Source organism: Gymnogyps californianus, chromosome 3 (assembly GCF_018139145.2).
Source record: "Gymnogyps californianus isolate 813 chromosome 3, ASM1813914v2, whole genome shotgun sequence".
NCBI lineage: Eukaryota > Metazoa > Chordata > Aves > Accipitriformes > Cathartidae > Gymnogyps > Gymnogyps californianus.
In genome coordinates this window covers 31556769-31574472 of record NC_059473.1, presented here as the reverse complement: position 1 = coordinate 31574472, position 17704 = coordinate 31556769, and the positions used below count along the sequence as shown (strand labels likewise).

General features: G+C 38.0%; 1 protein-coding gene across 2 annotated transcripts in view; it reads left to right on the top strand.

Annotated features, from left to right (window-relative positions):
- BABAM2 (BRISC and BRCA1 A complex member 2) overlaps nt 1-17704 on the top strand; it is a 178416-nt gene that overhangs the window by 157267 nt on the left and 3445 nt on the right. The gene's annotated exons all lie outside the window — the stretch shown is intronic.

The window sequence follows — 17704 nt, the reverse complement described above, 5'->3', positions numbered from 1 at the left end:
TGCGTAAATAAGAGTCGAATGAAAATAGTTCAAGCTGAGTAAATCAAATGAATGGCATGGTCAGAGACTGATTGTAATTTGGAAATGATGGAAGCAAACAACAATTGACTGAAGCATTTGCAGATTTTATACAAATTTAAATTTTATGGAGAACATCACATAGCATTTGATTTTGGATTTTGATCCATTGTAATGGAAATTTTTTTGCTAGTATTTGGTTTTACTACCGTACTGTCTAGGAGAGCCATTTCTTGATCAAATATGATCACTTGAAAATTAGAAGTATTATAACAGTTCTTTTAAAAAGCACTCACTATCACTTGTATGTTCTGTGGGGTTATTCACTCTTACGTTTGAGCCTTTGCGTTTAAGTTTTACACTGGGTACGTAATATGAGAAAGATGATGAGAAGCAGGGGAAGAAAGTATGCTGCAATGTCTGAAATAACTATCACTGAGCTGCAAAGAGAGAGGGAAGCTGCTCTAGTTAAAAGCACTTTCCTTGCAAGAACAACTAGTGATTCCTGAGTAGGTACTATAAATAAATCTGTATCAAGAAAAGTATGATGTTACGATATGTGTTAGCATATTTTAAGAAAGATTTTTAACACAGTTGAGCACCTTATGTAAACAGTGTTTAAAATATTTGCTAGGGCTTCTTAGAATAGGTGAGTGTGTTTCAACACAACCAAATAATTTTTCGTTCTGCTTTATTTTTACCGCAGCCACGTTACGGACCAAGTATATAGGAATATATGTAGATATATAGGAAAGCGTTCTAATTAAATATATTAGTTCAAGCACCACGTCAAAACATCCCCAATAAAAACAGGAAAGAAGGATACATGATTTAGCCTCCAGAAGCAATTTGATTCTGCTCAGCTGAAGTAAATTTAGCCCTGGATAAATCAGAGGCAACTTGTTTGTGTTTCTAAATACTGTCTGTTAGGTTTTGCTTATATGTAGTCTTTTTCCCTCTTAGCCAAATGGTCTCCCGAGTGCTCGGCATCCTTTGAGACAAAACAGCTCTGTTTATCTTTCTGGCCCTACTGTTCTAGGGCCACAGGATCTCCCACTTGATGTTCTGGTATCTGACCAAATTCTCCGCCCTTATTCTCAGACACTTGAGGGATCAGTTTACACCATCTTCCTCACTGTAGCTGAAGACACCATCAAGGACAGCTTTTGCTTGCTCTTGCACTGGCTGGGTTCATTAGCTGTCCGGTCATGTATTGAATGAAGCATGTATACTGCATTGCTTTATAGGATGTAGAAGCACCACCAAGTTTGAAATGCCATCTCTCAGAGATTTCCTCATCCTCAATTTTGGCAAGCCCTGCCTCTGTTTTCAGCAACTCAACACAGCCTGCTTATTCATAGGCAGAGCTGTCGTAAGTTCATGCCAAAGGATCCTGTGCCCAGCCTTCTCCCAGGGTTGTTTTGTTTTGTTTTGTTTTTTCTCCAAACAGGTGAGGCCATCCAATTCCTTCAACTCAGGGGCTAAACTTGAAAGTCTTGGTATCCTTGCTTATCTTTGTGGCCCCCGGCAGAAGTAGGCATCTCTTTTGAAGTTAGGACTTAACCCTTTGCTGTAGCCTTGAGACAATCAGTAGTAATTATAAGCAGGAGCAAAATTACTCCCCTAAAATACATGCATATAGAAGTAGATTGTATGCATTCACACTTAGACACATATCACCTAAATCTAAAAGGCAAATTCTCAAATCAGAGTATCAGTTTAGCAGGATCTTTTCCATTCACAGAGAAGAACTGCTGATGTTCTTGCTAAAGTAATTGGACCAATTTATGCCTGTCTGATAAAGTCCACAAAATTGAGTTTCTCTTTCTCTGTGTCCTCTTAAGCAGTTTTTAAAATCACCTGGCTCCTTTGAGGCCCACTGACTTAGATTCCTCGCTGAGAGATAGCATCTGGTAACTGAAGCTTGCTATTGTCTTAGCCCAGGGATTGCCCTCTGGCTTGATTTAATTCTAAGGGACGAATCAAGTCCTGATTAAATAATGTGATTCCAAATGCCTCCAGATTGCTTGTTTCTCAACTAAACGCAAAATCTTAACCTGTTCCTCCAGCTAGAAACAGGGAAACCAAAAATACTAAAATTTTCTTACAAGATGCCGAGATGCCGTTTCCTGTCAGTTCACATCTCAGGCTTTGCCTCTCTTAGGTCATTTATTTATATGTCTGTGGCCTCCTGCGTAAGCAGCTTCTCCAAAAGGCTTGGTCCTAAAATACAATAGCAAGCCTAAGAAAATACAGTAAATTATGGAAAGTTAGCAGCCTTGTTTGTGGTGTACGTGTGAAGTAAAACATCTCTGTGCGGTTTCCATGGGAAAGCTCTCTTGTTTTTTGCTTAAATAGGCATTCAAGTGTACATAAATGGAGTCTTTAAAGAACAGGCAGACTCTAAGCTTGGGATTTTATGAAGGAATACTGTAAATAAAGCTTGTTTGTTTATACAAATTAAGTTCAGTTCTTAGATGCACTCTGGCCCAATTTCTGTCTGACCTGGTGCTGCTCTATAGACTTAGGTTATACTTCAGGGAGAGCAAGTCAGGACTCAGTTTACTCTTTTATCCTGCATAAATCCACCTACTCGTCATTAAAAATAGCAGGAGGATGGAAAACTGGTATCACAATAAAAAGTTGTTCCGAGGGTTCACATTCTTTTTTTCAAGGTGGCTGATAAAACTGGTTTCTGAAGAACATTGTTGTCCCTGGCCATTCACTGGTGTTTGCTGAATGTGGTGTTAATTTTACATATCCCTCAGGGCTCTGTAAGGGTGAAAGCTTAAAAGGGCTTAAGTGCTCTCAACTGTATATTGGCTGTTGCTCTGCCATAAGGTCAAGTGCAGCTTAAGTTTATATGCAGGCGCATCTTGTGCGAGCTACATATGTATCACCAGCGCGGCTGCAGCTATGGTTCATGCTCAGTGCAAGCGTGCTATGATTAGAAAGTGTCGGGCTGGTGCATTGGGCTGTAGCATTTTCAGCCTCATCGATACCTTTTCCTTGAATATCATCAAATTAGGAGATATGTATCACGTGAAGATGCTAGTTGCTATTTGGCTGAAATGGTTGCTTTAAGCTGTTCTGTTCCCTGGTAAGGAGAGGAAATGCATTTTTTGGTCTAATGAAACGATATTTAAAAAAAAAGGAGACAATTGTTGTGTTGCTGTTTAGACAAACTCAGTTGTAATGTGTCAAAGACTTGCTGTTGTATTCAGTAAATTTTGAGTGCTCTAATGATTTTTTTTTTTTTTTGACATTAACCAGTTTTTCAACTCATCCATTTTTTTATTATTAAGCCAGAAATCTTTCACGTTTTAGGCAGAATATCTATTACTACATTTTGGATTCTTTTAAAGTAACAAGTTTCTCTATTTCCATGAAACTTTTGTTTTCCACCTATGCTACCTCGAATCTCACTATAAAGTTTACGTGTAAACATTGCACCTTTTTTATAATCTTCTTTCCTTGATAGGTGCAATTAAGGTAATAAATAATTTGTTATTATTCGGTTTGTATTTCAGTATTTTTCCTGCTTATTCATAAAAGTAGCAAATTGTATTTGCATGTGATTTTCATGCACATTAGGCATCCTTAAAGAGTAGATTTCCAAAAACTAACTTGTTTGCATTTACATATACTCTCCTCACAAAGCTTTTTTTGTGACTGTCTTTGGCTCTGTTGCGCATTACCTTAAACTTAAAAAGAAATTTAGAAAAATGAGAGTAGGGGACAGAAGCAGAAAACATAGGGACATCATCCTTCCCTATGTGCGTGTGTGTGTGTGTGTGTTTGAACGTTTGCAAGGCTCAGAGGATTCTTTCTGCAGAAGAGCAGGGGGGTAGGTACAAACTAAGGGGTGAGGTGCTGAGCTGTGTCGCTTGTTTAACTCTTTGGTTTTCGATAGTCTCGCATCAGAAACTGAATAAAAGGGATTTCCTTGCCTGAAATCGAGTAAGGCTGACATTTTGTTGCCGCCAGTGGGCTATTTTTTAGAACACAAAAGGGCCAATACACTGTGACAGCCATAGCGAGAAGAGATGTGGCGACATAGCCATGTGAAGCTTATGAAGTTAATTTGATTTTATAGACCATTAAATCAAAACTCTGATTTTCTGTGGGAGTGTCAGCTGATTAGAATTATATGTGAAAAGTAGAAAGGCAAATGGAAAAAATTACGTTTTGTTAAAATACTTAATGATTACATTTGTCCTTGTAGTGTGTTCTGCAGCTGATTTACCAGCAAACGTTAACAACAAAATCATTTTGATTATAAGATACAGTAGGCAAAGTGGATACAGCTTTTAATTAGAATTTTCCCAGGATATTATTTTATTTTTACATTGTTCCTCTGCATACGCTACAGAGTACAGTGCATACACATGATAGTCACACTTCTTGAGTCATATTTTTCATGTACTTTTCTTTAAATGTCTCCTTGGATAATTAAGTCTGACTCTTAAGTTATGGTATGTTAGCTTCTGACAGGTGCCTGCCAGGGATCTTCAGTGCTGTCATGCATTATGTGGATTTCATCCAAGACAGAAGGGCCTGGGTATTTGTTTCTGGTCACTTCCCATTAAAGTTTTGACTGTGGGAAAAGAAAAACAACTATTTAAAGATGAGGAGTATAGGTGCTATAGGAAGTGCATAGAAATAAAATCTGTTAGGCAACTAGTTTTTCTGTGTTTTTATATAGACATTATGTATATGTGTGAACTGTACATATGTGCATTTCAATATATAGTAAATATTCTTTCTGCAAAAAAGGATTCGCTCATGTATTGACAAGAGAAATGCACAGAAGAGATTGGAGGAGTTGGCTTGGTAGAAGTGGAATGTAATAGCACTTTGCTGGAAGACAACTGCTTTGTAGGAATTGGAGGCTAGAATTTGATGTAGGTGGTTCTTAGATAACCAGGGTTAGGTGGTGTTATAGAAATACTATGATAAACTGTCTGATTTGGCTTCATTAGAGAACTCCATTATACATTTATCGCAGCTGCTAGATCTATATTAGAGCATGGAATTATAGTTAGGAACTGATGCAAAAAAATGTCCTCCCTTGCTTGAGAGAAAAAAGTAGAGACAAATATGTGGTTTTGGAAGGAGCTGAGGTTTAATAGCCAGATAAATACGGTTGCTTGATCAATTACAAAATAAACAGCTAAGTAAAAATAGTAGGTGAGCTCCATGGTCTTGTCTTTTGGGTAATATTTGTAATTGCTTTGTTAAACACAAAGAACGGTCCTACTAGGTCAAATTCAACATTCGTTTAGCCCGGTATCATCTCTCTATCATAGGCAGTAGCCGATGCCTATGGAAGAGCATGGCAGAGCATGTAGTCGTGTTTTCCTGGCATGTTCTACCATCTTCAAGGATTTCTATATCCAGAATTGGTACATTTCTGTTCAGTAGCCCTACCTAGCTTTCCTTCTATTTGATTGCTTTTTGAACCCACATCGTAACATCACAAAATTCCGTGGCAAGGGATTGCACAGATAACGTGTGGTGTGAAGAACAAGCTTTGTCGGCTCTTTGCATTCTTACCTCCTGCTAGATCCAGTTGTTACCCCCTAGCTCTTGTATGAAAAGAGGCAGCAAATAATTAATCCACTGGTCCCCTCCATAACCTTTATGATTTTATGAACCTCTTCATGTCTCTACTGTCACCTTTTCTCCTGCTCCACTCACTCCTTTCTTCTACAGAACCTTTCCATGTTTCTGATCACCCTTGTCCCACTTCTTTATCCCTTTACTATTTCTGTCATTCTTTCTGAGACCAGGAACTGTATGTTACTCACGATACATTCACCATGCATTTATATGGTGACGTAGTGATATTGTCTGGTTTACTCTTTATTCTGGTTCTAATAACATCTGATTTGGTTTTCTGCGTACAACTGAAGGTTACACTGACATTTTAGCACCAAGATCTCCCTACTGTCTGTTTTTCAGAGCCCGTGTTTTTTGTGTATGTACTATTAAATCTTTTTCCTCACATATCTCCCTTTCATGTTTGTCAATATTGACTTTCCACCTGGTATTTTATCTCCTAGTCTCCCAGTGCTATAAGAACCATCTGCAGTTCCTCATAATTGTGCCTCATTTTTCCTTCCCTGACTAAATTGTTAACATTAGCAAACTTTGCCATCTTTTGCTCACTTTCGCAGATCATGTAGGAATATGTTGAACAACACAGGTCAAAACACCCATTGCTGCGCAGTTCTCAGGTGACTTCACCCTAATAGTACTCATCACTCATTCCTATCTGTGTTTTTCTTATCTTCACCTGCTATTTATCCACTCATGGATCTTTTCTCTTGCTGCAGTAATTCAGTTTTTTAAAAGCCTTTGAAAAACCTTCCCGAACGCCTGTAGGAGAGTTGAGCAGTGTGTGTCACTTGAATCTTTCTTGTCCGCGTGGTTTTAGTACCTTAAGAAAAAAAGAGCTTTGTGAAGCATAAGTTTGACTCCTACCCAATATATCGTATTTACTCAAGTCTACTAATTCTGGGCTTTTTATAAATTTATGGTTTCTTATAACAGTCTCTACCAATTTGTAAGGTATGGACATGAGATTTACTGGTCCACAGTTCCCTCTATCCTCCCAGACCTTTTTTTAATTGACATCACACTTCTCTGGTACCAAGCTGTTTTAAGCAGGAGGTTACAAGCTATTTAAGAGTTTAACTTTCTCACACTTGAGTTTCTCTAGATCTCGGGTGTGAATATCATCTGGGCCTGCTGATTTGCTTGTGTGTGTTTTGTTGATTTGTTCGTTACCTTTTTGGCTGACATTTCTGCGTGAGTCAGATCTTTTGGTACATCCCTTGTAAAACAGGATTCTGGTATGGCAGCCTCTTTAAGCACGTCGATGGTGAACTTGGATGCAAAACTCGTTTCATTTATTCTTTGTGACTTTATTTCTTCTGAGCGTTCTTTTTACTTTTTGGCTGGCTTTTGTACTGTTTGACAAGTTTTTATTTGGAGGGCCACAGCTAATTTGTTCCTCAAATTCATTTTTTATCTGCATTACTCTGCTTTTACCTATAAGTGTTAAGGTTTGTTTCTGTTTGTTTTCCCCATTTGGAGAGATCTCTGACCTTTTAAGAATTTCCTCTTACTTCTAATAGCAAACATATATCTTTTAAATAGCAAAGAGAAATAACTTCTTTAGTATGTTCTATATAATCACAGATGTGTGGCATTTCATCCCTTTCCTTCTGACTGGTTTGTCCTAATGAATATCCAAGGAGGTTTCTTTTGTGTTTTGGTATGTTGCCTTGGGTCCCCACTGATAAGCGCGGGTGGCATGATGAAATCAGTCCTTTCACCTGCAAGCAAACTTTGTTTTCAGGGAAGCTGGTTGTCAGACTCATTATGAATGCATCTGTGGTGTAACCCTTCATTTCTGCCTCTGAAATACAATTAAGGGATTCAATAATCTCTTAAAGATCATTCAAATCCTATTATTACTTATGTGGTGTCCTCTATTCTTGAATCTCTACACTTGTCTTTCCTTACAAGCCTCACTCCTGAATATGTTTTTGCCCAGTCTTTTCTACTTTCTCTTACTTCTTATATCGTCCCTACTTTCCCCCCTCCTTATTTCATCACATTCTTCACCCTGCCTTTTATACTTAGAAGAGGTTCGTAGTTGCATCTTGTCTGGCATTGACTCTCTACTTCAAATCTACTAAATAATTTGCTAAATAATTACTCTCCAACAATGGAGTTCAGCGTGCACTTGTGTAGCCTAGGTAGGAGGAAATAATAAGTGTCTTGAATAAACAGTATCTCTTTAAGAAGTTAACCTTTACCTGGAGTGGAAAAATATGGCTACGGCACTTCAGCAAATAGGAAAAATAGAGCAGGCTTGTCACACTATAGCTCATAGGACTGGAAATTTCCTGTGAATTAGCACTGTATTTAAAAAGACTGTAAGAAGATTGAATATTTCCATGATGGCCTTGGAATATCATTCTCATGATCCACTGGTAAGGAAGTGGAGTGACCGTGCTGTGACAGAGATATTCCAGTGCCCCCTTTGCAGACACCTGCTACCCCAGCACTGAGTAATCCCGGGAGGAAAATGGAAGTTAAGAAAGCAGAAGCAAAATTTGCTATGATCTAAGACCACAAGCTTTCATCTGACTGAAGCAAGTCTATTTATGTACATTGTGGAGAAGGTGAAGGAAGTGAAATGTTTATCTCTTGAACTGGCAAGCAGAAGGCATTGATAAAGCTGTTTCAAAATGAGAGGTTCGTTTTGCTATGTGTGCTTTGGGACACTTAGAGCCACTGTGTCTGTGCAGTATGCCTTTGTAAATTTCCAAATTTCTATAACAGAAACCTGTGAGAGAATAAATCCCAGAATCTTGATTTCCAGATGATTCAAAAAAGTTGCTTGCATAGTTACTGGCCTTGGTCTGTATGCACTGATTATGTCCAGTAGCTGTAATTTTTACCTGTAATTGTCAGTGAAGGTCCATGCGTTTGGGAGCGCATATATTCTTGGAACCAAAGTTATCATCTTTTGCAAAGTGATGACCCTACTTATGCTGCTGCTTTAAAATAAACATTAATTGCCAGCCCACATAATGATCTACAGTCCTGGCTCCACAGCAGTTCCCCTAGAACTCCCTTCCTTTATGTTTTGCCTTTAGTCATGTCGTTATATTTGTGGTTGTTTCGTGATTTGAACAGATTGTCAAGATTCATTTTGCTTTATGGTAAGTTGGGCAGCAAAGTTGTCTCAATTTTTACAGCAGAGCTATGCTGAATTCTTGACTTTATTTATAAAATCAATTGATATCATAGTTTTTTGGAACAGACACACAAATATATAACCAAATGAAAATTTAATTTTTATTTCTGTTTGCTTCATATGGAGTAAAGCCACCTGTTATTTCTTCAATCAGCAAACCATTGAAAAACATGTCTAAATATAACCATTTCTTGTACCTTTCTGTGTGACTTGAATCAGAAATTATAATAACTCCAACAAGAACTTCTGGAGGAGAAAGACATTGTTAGTAAAATACAGAAAACAGCTTTTGGACATGAGTGAATTTTAATGTTTAAACTTCAGATGTGTACTTAGTTTCACTAGTTCTGCTGCTTCTATTTCCTGTTATGGTTTTGGTGGCACATGTTTAGTTTTGTTTGTAATTTTGGAGACAATTTTCTGTCATATAATATTATGAACTGAGCTGAAGGCAACAGTATTTCTTAAAAATTTGCATTTTGATGGCTGCTCACTGCAGACCTCCAGCTCTCTTGACACTTGACTACTGTCGTGTCCATGAGCCTGGCTGCACAGTCAGTGCCTTGTGTAGACTGGCAGCAGAAGTGGGCATAGGAAGTTTCCAAAACTCCTTGTAGGTAAATCACAGCAAAAGGAGATAGAGAGAGAGAAATATTAGGAGAGGAAGAGAGATTATGTGATGAATTTGTTTGGCACCCGGAAAAAAAAATTGCTAGCAGCATAATGGCATTGTGCACTGACTCCTTTGTACATTTGTGTGTTTAGCCAGTTACAGTGGCAGTAACTTAAGAACTATTGTCTTGCTGTTGTATAAACACTTCAGATGTTTGCTTGGCATCGCCAGTTTTGGAGATGTATAAAATGGAGAGCTGTGTAGACATTGTGTTTCACATAAAAGCAAAATATTTGCTGTAGATAAAGCTGCCTAGTAAGGAAATTATAAACTACATCCCAAAGAGCATACCATCAAGAAGTTTAGTTTCGAAACATGAATACGTGCCAAGTATCGTTATGTATATTTGAAGTGATAAAGAAATCCTAGAAAGTACCTTTATCGTTCTGCTGCTGTGCTTGGATAAGTTTTAGTGATGTTCGAATTCAAACAGTGGTTTAGAAATGCTGCTGTTTCCCGAATGCCTAGCGCATGCCATAATAGTCCTGATTTTCCTTAGCTCCTGAGCCTTTGCCACTTGGCGCCCGGCCATGTTGTGGGCCTGCCTGCTACAGCCTGATTGCAGCTATGCAACCAAAAGTTAGCGTGCTGAGAACTGTTTGTCACTTCAATCGTTGTAATATCTTATATCTGGAGAGAATGATAATTTGTTTTAACAATCATTTTCTCCTAATAGAGGTGTCGTAAAATGTCTAGTATAGAATTAATCTCCTGTTACCCCATAGTTATCCCAAAGCAGGAGACTGGGTTATTTTGCTCTGCTGTGAGAGCTCATGTATCTTTAGCCTGGTGAGGAATGCTGTGGAAGTGCCTGTGAATAAATAGACAACATGGTTTGCCCAATGGAAATATGTTTTTAATGCATTATATATAGTAAAAATAGCAAAGAGATTTAAATGTCTCGCGTCTGAGTTTACAAGGAAAAAACTATGCCTCGAATGTTGGCATGAGGCCTATTAAAAGAATGGGCTTTCAGTAGGTTTCCACACTTTAGCATTCAGCCCTTGTTAAATGCAAGGCGTAGAGATGCACCTTAACCACTTGTTAAGGACCTAATGAGCACTCATATGGAATATGACCTAAATACATACCCACTATTGGAATTAATGTAACAATTTATTAATTTAAGTTCCTTTTGTTAATTGGTACTAATCGTGTTGAATTAGATAGCTCCTGACAAATGGAATTTAAAAAGAAAACAATTATATAAAAAAAAGAAAGGTTGGCATCTTTGATTTTGTTCTGTTATAAACAAACAGCAAATCCTAGAGAGTTTGGAGAGTTATGGTAAATATCTTCTACGCAGGAGATGAATTATTAGGGGTTCCATGAAGCAAACCAGCTGGCTGTGCCTGTGTAGTCAAGGGAGGACAAATCCTCTTGTCTGGCACCCAAAAGAGATTGTTGTAGGTGTTCAGTATTTTCAAAACAAGTTTTCATTGTCTCAAAACAAGTTGCAACAGGAACATAAAAATACAAAGGCACGCTACATGTGTATGTATGCTCCGTGCAAAAATACTTTGTACTTCAAAAAGTGAATAATCAGGTGACGTTGATAAAGCCAGGAGAAGCTCTTTTATAATTCTAATATGGCTATGCTGTTAAAATAATTTATATAACAAGATTTTATTGCAAAGTGTCAGCATAATAATACTAGTCTGGGAGGAATAGGTCAAAGACCTTGAGAAGCCTCAGGCTGTCCTTTACTCTGACCTACGCCCTTCTTAGTTCCTGTTTTCACCTAATTTAATTGGAAGAGGGGAGAACATTGCTATTCTAGCTAATTTATGAAGATCAGCCATCTCTGGACTGGATTTTTTTTCTGTCAAGATTCTGTGGATTTGAAGAAACTTGTAGATGTCTTGCAGCAGTTCCTTTAGGGTGCAGAAGGAAAGAAATATGGGATGCAAAATGAAGCAAATCCTAGCGTTGCAACTCCTCTAAAAGAAACGGACAGCAGTTGGGGCCAATGCCTGGGATTCTCAGCTGTATCTAATACAGCGGAAAGGGGTACAGTTCAGTCCTCACCTCAATCCCGGGGTAAATAATAGCATTTGCAGAATATTCGAACAAACTCACTGTTAACCTGCTGGACAATTCAGACAACAGAGGACTGCTGAGGAGAAGGGTGTCCTAGCTACAGACCCTACTCCAGAAGACTTGGAAGCGTTACGTAGAACTATTCAGAGATCCCCATGACTACAGGAGTGCCTGGCCCAGTCAGATACATTAGCTTGAAAAGGTTGAGGAAAAGAACCCCACATGTTCCTGTATGCCTTGCCTAGAGTAGGAGAAAAGGGATGTATTTATCAAATATACTAGCTACTATGATTTTGAATGCGCTAAGGTTGTTCTATAATTAGAGCCTAATATTTTCAGAATTAAACAATAGTCACAGTAGATACTAAAACACTTTACAAGAATTAGTTAGAATATTGAAATAATGGGTAGTAGTTAAGAATAAAGTTTGCTCTCAAAGCCAATAGTAGGAAAAAATCCAAGTACAATGACCTGAGCCTTTCTTCTGATGAGGACGAACACAATACATGCGCCTGATACAGTGAGAGAAAGTAATGACAGCCCATGTGTCTTTGTGAAAAGATGAAGATTTTGGCTCAAGGGCTTTCATTTGCCAGTAAAGAATGTGCAAGGACAGAATACACTGTGCTGGTAGTAGACGTGTTGCTATACAGCTAAGTCTGTACTTGATGTGGACCATCAGGATTACTTCATCCCCTTCCTTTTCCTCAAATTGTCTCTTTGATAGAAAAGGCACTTGAAACTCCCACATCTTGAGCTGAAACACATAAAACACATGAGTGCAAATAGGGCTAGCATGGATGAATTTGAGATCAGTGTGCTGAAAAGCTTGGCACTCTTGAGCCGAGGAGTTTAAGAGGAATCTATTTTGTGAATGATTTAGGAAGATGATTCATCACCCCATGATGAATGTCCTTGTCCCAGACACAAAAAGCAGAAACCTGATTGGTACGGCATTTTGTATGCTTTTTTTCCTCGCGGAGTTTGAATCTCTACGTTCTGCTCTGAATTTCCCACATGAAGATTTTAAGAGAAATAGAAACACCTAGACAACTCTTCTAACTTTATTACACAATGAGCAGTAACTAGAACACCATTGTATAGTTGGCTATAGCACCAGTCAAGCAAAAGCAATAGCAGAAAGCAAGTGCGTTACTGTGTTAGAATGCATTCACCGTAAATATGTGTGAAGTGTTGTTTGATGGGAGGTTGCAGCTATGTAATTTTAAATCTTTGCAGATTTTTAGCGTAGGAATTTGAAGGCAAAAGGTATTATCAAATGGTCAATGCAGATTTTCTATCAACTACATTTTAGAAACCCGGCACTAAGTTATACTGGAAAAAACATTACAATTAGAATGAAATTTCACAAAAGCATGTGAATTCTGAGTCAAGTATGTTTCAAGCACTGCAAACCCACACCCTAGGATTTAGGTATGTGTGGGCTTCTGGAGACCTTGTACCACAGTCAGTGTTTTCTATCACTAGAAAACATGTAAACAACAAGAGATCCAATTCTGCCTTCTTTTAGATACTTACCATTTGCAATAGCAAGACTTTCTTTCCGCTGGGATAATAAGGTGAAGGAAAGATAAGTGCTTTACTCTCAGCAGATGTCCTTGAGCGTAGCACCTGAAATTCAATGTACGGTATCAAGTGTATGTAGTGGTTAACTACAGCGAAATGTGTTGTTCTCTGGAGTGCTGAAGAAAAATTTCAATAGAAACCTCGTAACTTGCTACCTTGAACTTGGAAAATGACCATTTGAGGGAACAAAAACAAGTAGACAAAAAACAATAGATTCTTACAGTAAGACACTCAACCAGGAGTTAGACGTGTGCCTGTATAAGTATGAAGATTGGCACCCACTCTAAGCTGAAAAGAAAGCAACTCTTTAAACACTGTTTAAGCTAAGATCTAAACCATTACAAGAGGGATGCAGAGCCATTGTACTCAACACTCACGTGAAGAATATCTGTGGACTTTGTACAAACCAGTTTCTCTGTACATTTCTGAGCATTTATGCACCAGTTTCTTCTGAGCTTGGTGTAAGGTCAGTGTGACACAGACCCACCAAGAACATGACAGAGTAAAGCAGGAGAAAGAAGGAACTCCATGTTTCCCAGAAAGGAGAAAAAGCATTGATCAAAAACTGCTTTCTGCCATATGACACAGCCTAGAGAAACTATAGGTCAAGTTAGCTTTCTGCATCTTCAGTGTAATTCAGCAGGTACCCAAATTACTGAATTTTTTTTAATAACAGTTCTCTAGAGCTGAAAAGCGTATCTAGTGCATGTGAAAATAATAATTTCAAAATGCTTCTGAGATACTTGGAAGTATCATGTGGCAAAGTGTCTGAAAAAAAAATTGAGAGATTTTTATGTGAATTCCTGTGGTGTAGCACAGATCAAAGTTACTGAGGCTGTAAATTTGTGTGAATAGGTTTATGTGAATAGGGTATGAGAAATGAATCTTTTTCCAAAGTTCATGTTTACATTCACTGTTTCTCTGTGCCTGTATGTACGGGATGCTGGAGTATGATTGTTTCTATCAATTTAAAACCTTTCTAAAAGGAATAGTATTCCATGTGAGAGAGACCCTTACCATCTGGTCTGTAGCAGAGTACTGACCTTCAGAAAATTTTATATTGCTTTTAAAGTTACTTCGTGTAATCCATTGTGACATAATATGTCCATGTCATGGTCCTATTTGTGTGGAAACATGTACACTTTGACCTCAATGCCAGTTGGTTTATATATGAAACTTACTCACTCGGCCAGTAATTGATGCTTATTCTTTTCCTCCTTACTGGTAATCTCTGCAGGGGAGAAAAAAATGTCAGAATTTCCATTTCACGGGAAATTCAAATATTTTAACATATGGTTTTGTCCCAAACTTCAGATGAAAAGAAGTAGTTCTGAAAACAATTTTGCTTGGAACATGTGAAAAAAAAAAATGCAGTTAATGTGACACTATAATGCATCTGCTAGCAGTAGCACAATGCCTCCTGGAAGCAGAAATTTCAGTGATTTATCCCATTTATCCCATCTTCATGGACTGGGTCCTTTGAAAAGGCTACTTCTACTCTTATGTTTATACTTGTGACTCCTGTGATGCACCAGGGCCTTGTCTGTGTGACTAGATACATCATCTCTGAGATGCTGGACCGCAGATAAGGAGGTTAATATCAAACTGATGGTTCAGGCTCAATTCTACAAACCAGAACATCTCTTCTCAGATCAAGCCAAACTGAAGTACCTCATTCTTTTCCTTCTTTTCCTGATGAAAACTCAGTAGCGTTTCCACAGAAATGCACACAACTGGGTAAAAATGTAACTTTCCATTGAAAAAGTCATGTGATTTTAAAAAAAAAAAATAATTCCAGCAAGCTCTAATAATGAGTAATGTCTTTGCTGCCTGTTCTACTCCTTCATATATACTCAAAATAAGTCTTGTTACTTTTATACACTAACACTTGCCATTCCCTCCCTATATGCAGTGTTCGTTAATATCGAAGCAGTTTAACCTCTCTTCTACTTACCCATCTTTCCTCTTCAGTCTATTAAATGTGCTGTAGTTGATACAGTCCTATCAAGTATATTGTGCTTTTGGATCTCTTTGCAAGGTCTTTTTGTTTTGATTGGGGGGGGGGAGGGTGTAATTTGTGTGTGTGTGTGATGAACCATAATTATCCAAATGTTTTTTCCAAAATTTCTTTAGTGTCAGATACCTAGGGTGTGTGGGAGAGGGGCAGAAATGGAGGAACGTATCCTGGGTAAAGATGTGGTACTACATTTGCTTCAGTCTGGACAAGACCACAAATGATAAGGGCAAACTTAGGCACGTACTTTAAAGTATGGAAAGAAAAAAGTAGACATTTACAAATTATGAAGTACTAATGGAATTTCTGTAGTGTATGGAACATCACCAAGAGATTCATATGAACTACCAGTAAAATAACATCCTCTTTGAAATAGTACATCTGATCAGAATGTAGGGGGGTGTTAGATTTAGTTTTGCAGCAAAGGATACAAGCTCTACTGCAGGAATCAGTGAAAAGAAAGGATGAAAGTGTAGATAAAAGATGGTGTGGGAGGGTGTATGTGGTATCAGAAGCATTCGTTCTGGAATTTACCTAACAGAAAAGTCATTGAAATATAATGCAGTAAGTGTGGTTTTAATACAAAGCACAGAAATGCTATAAAGGAGATGTTTCAGAAAAGAAATAAAATGTAGGAAAATAGTTCTGCTTATATCCCATTTAATGATTAAGAATTTTTACAATTTAGGAAGAGGGAAGTTTTAAGTAACATATATCAAGTCAGTAAGAAGAGCGTGTGCATGGAAGAGAGTCTGCAGAGAAGCTATCAAAGGGGAAGGAAGAAGCTACTTAAAATAAGCAAGCAGAGGAAATGTAATTAAATGTTAGGACAGATAATGCAAGGAGAAATAAAAGGATCCTGGCATTGACAATGTGCAAGTGATATTCCTTGAGCTAGCAAAATGACATAGAGCTGACCAGGACATATAGAGGCTACAATTTCAAAGGTATGCTATACAAACACAAATACATAAATGGCATTCAACTGTTAAGATCAGATGACAGGCGTACCTTCTCAGCTGGTTTACATATGCGTGTGTGCTAGGATGAACAATCACTTCTGTGGGCATGATTATGAGGGCTACTTTCTGAACTTTGACTCAATAAATCAAAGTGTATTCCGTAAATACACAGCACGATCTGTGTATGCTATAAAATGTGTGTGCTGGTTGTCCTTTTCCATTTCTGGGCTCAGCTCCTCAGTCCAGAAATGCTTTTACTTTCCATTGCTCTTTTAACCTTTGGACGGCATCTCATGTGTGTTTACAGTTTCTGTACAAAAGCTGACTGCAGCTATCTGTTAGTTAATTTGCCAGGCACAACTTCACAAAGAGAGGGGAGCATTCTCTTCTGTGATCTTGCCATGTTTTTAGATGTGAGGAGGTATGATTGGTGTTCAGTGATTGCGAAAGCTTCTACCCAAATTATGAAATACATATCATGATTGTGAAGATGATCAGTGTATGTTTACTTCAGGAGGTATACCGGCAGAGAGATCAGTAACGTAATGAACATAATTGCAGCTATTCTCACTTCGGATTTCTTTGGGGTTTTTTTTTTTTTTTTGGTGGGGAGAACAGGAGGGAGTTCTCCTTGCATAGAAATTTATAAAGACCAGTGATATGAACAGAAAAATTTAAAAAAAAAAAAAGTAGAGAAAGTGAAAGTTTGGTGCGGAAAGTAATAGAATGATGAACCAGCTTCTAATATAACTTGCAAATAAAGGGTGTCATTGGGACACATAAAATATGTTTAGTACACAGTTGAGTATTTCAGTGCAATAAACTCAAAGGTACAGTTCAAACTCAATTTTGGATACTTAGGATCCACTCATTTACAGATCTATGAGTCACTCAATTCTTTGTAAAGAAGATAGACTAAGATCCAAAACATACAAAGCACATCTGAATTTATAGAACAATGTTCTGACTTTCAAAGTTTAATAAAAAGAATTACAGTTCATCCAAAGTGTTAGTATTTATTCACTACATCTTATGTAAACTACTGCCATCGACAGTGGCTCTGTATTGTGTCAAGGTTTCTGTAAGGAGACAGATAAAGAGCTTATCTCCTGCACGTATTCTGACTTCTCTTCATGATTTTTCTGCTTCATTGACTTGTCTGTCTTTGGGCCTTTGCTACCATATGTGAAGCTTTCTTCAACATGGGGTGGGGGGGGGACGACGACGACTTTTTATCCCAGAAACATGGTGAACATCAGCTGCATCAAGAAGTCCCAGTTATAAAATGCTGTAGGCAGTGGCATAGCCACACTTGTGGCTCATCTAAGTGTTTCTCACCTTTACAGCCATTCAGAGGTTTATTTTCCCATGCATAATACAGTTTATCTCTGGAGCTTTGCATTGGATAAAATATGGATGGTCCATCAGGCTCTTCTGACAGTGTCAAGTTATTGATGTTGACCGTATTAAGAGGTTAGTGGTGAGGACACTGAAGAAAGAAGTACTGCTGGGTCTAGAAAGCTGAAGTGTATGGATCTGCTGCATACTAAAAACTAAAACCACTACCCATTTAAGAGATCTAATAATGGATTGAGCACAGTAACATTATGCTTCTCTGTTAAAACCTTGGCTAC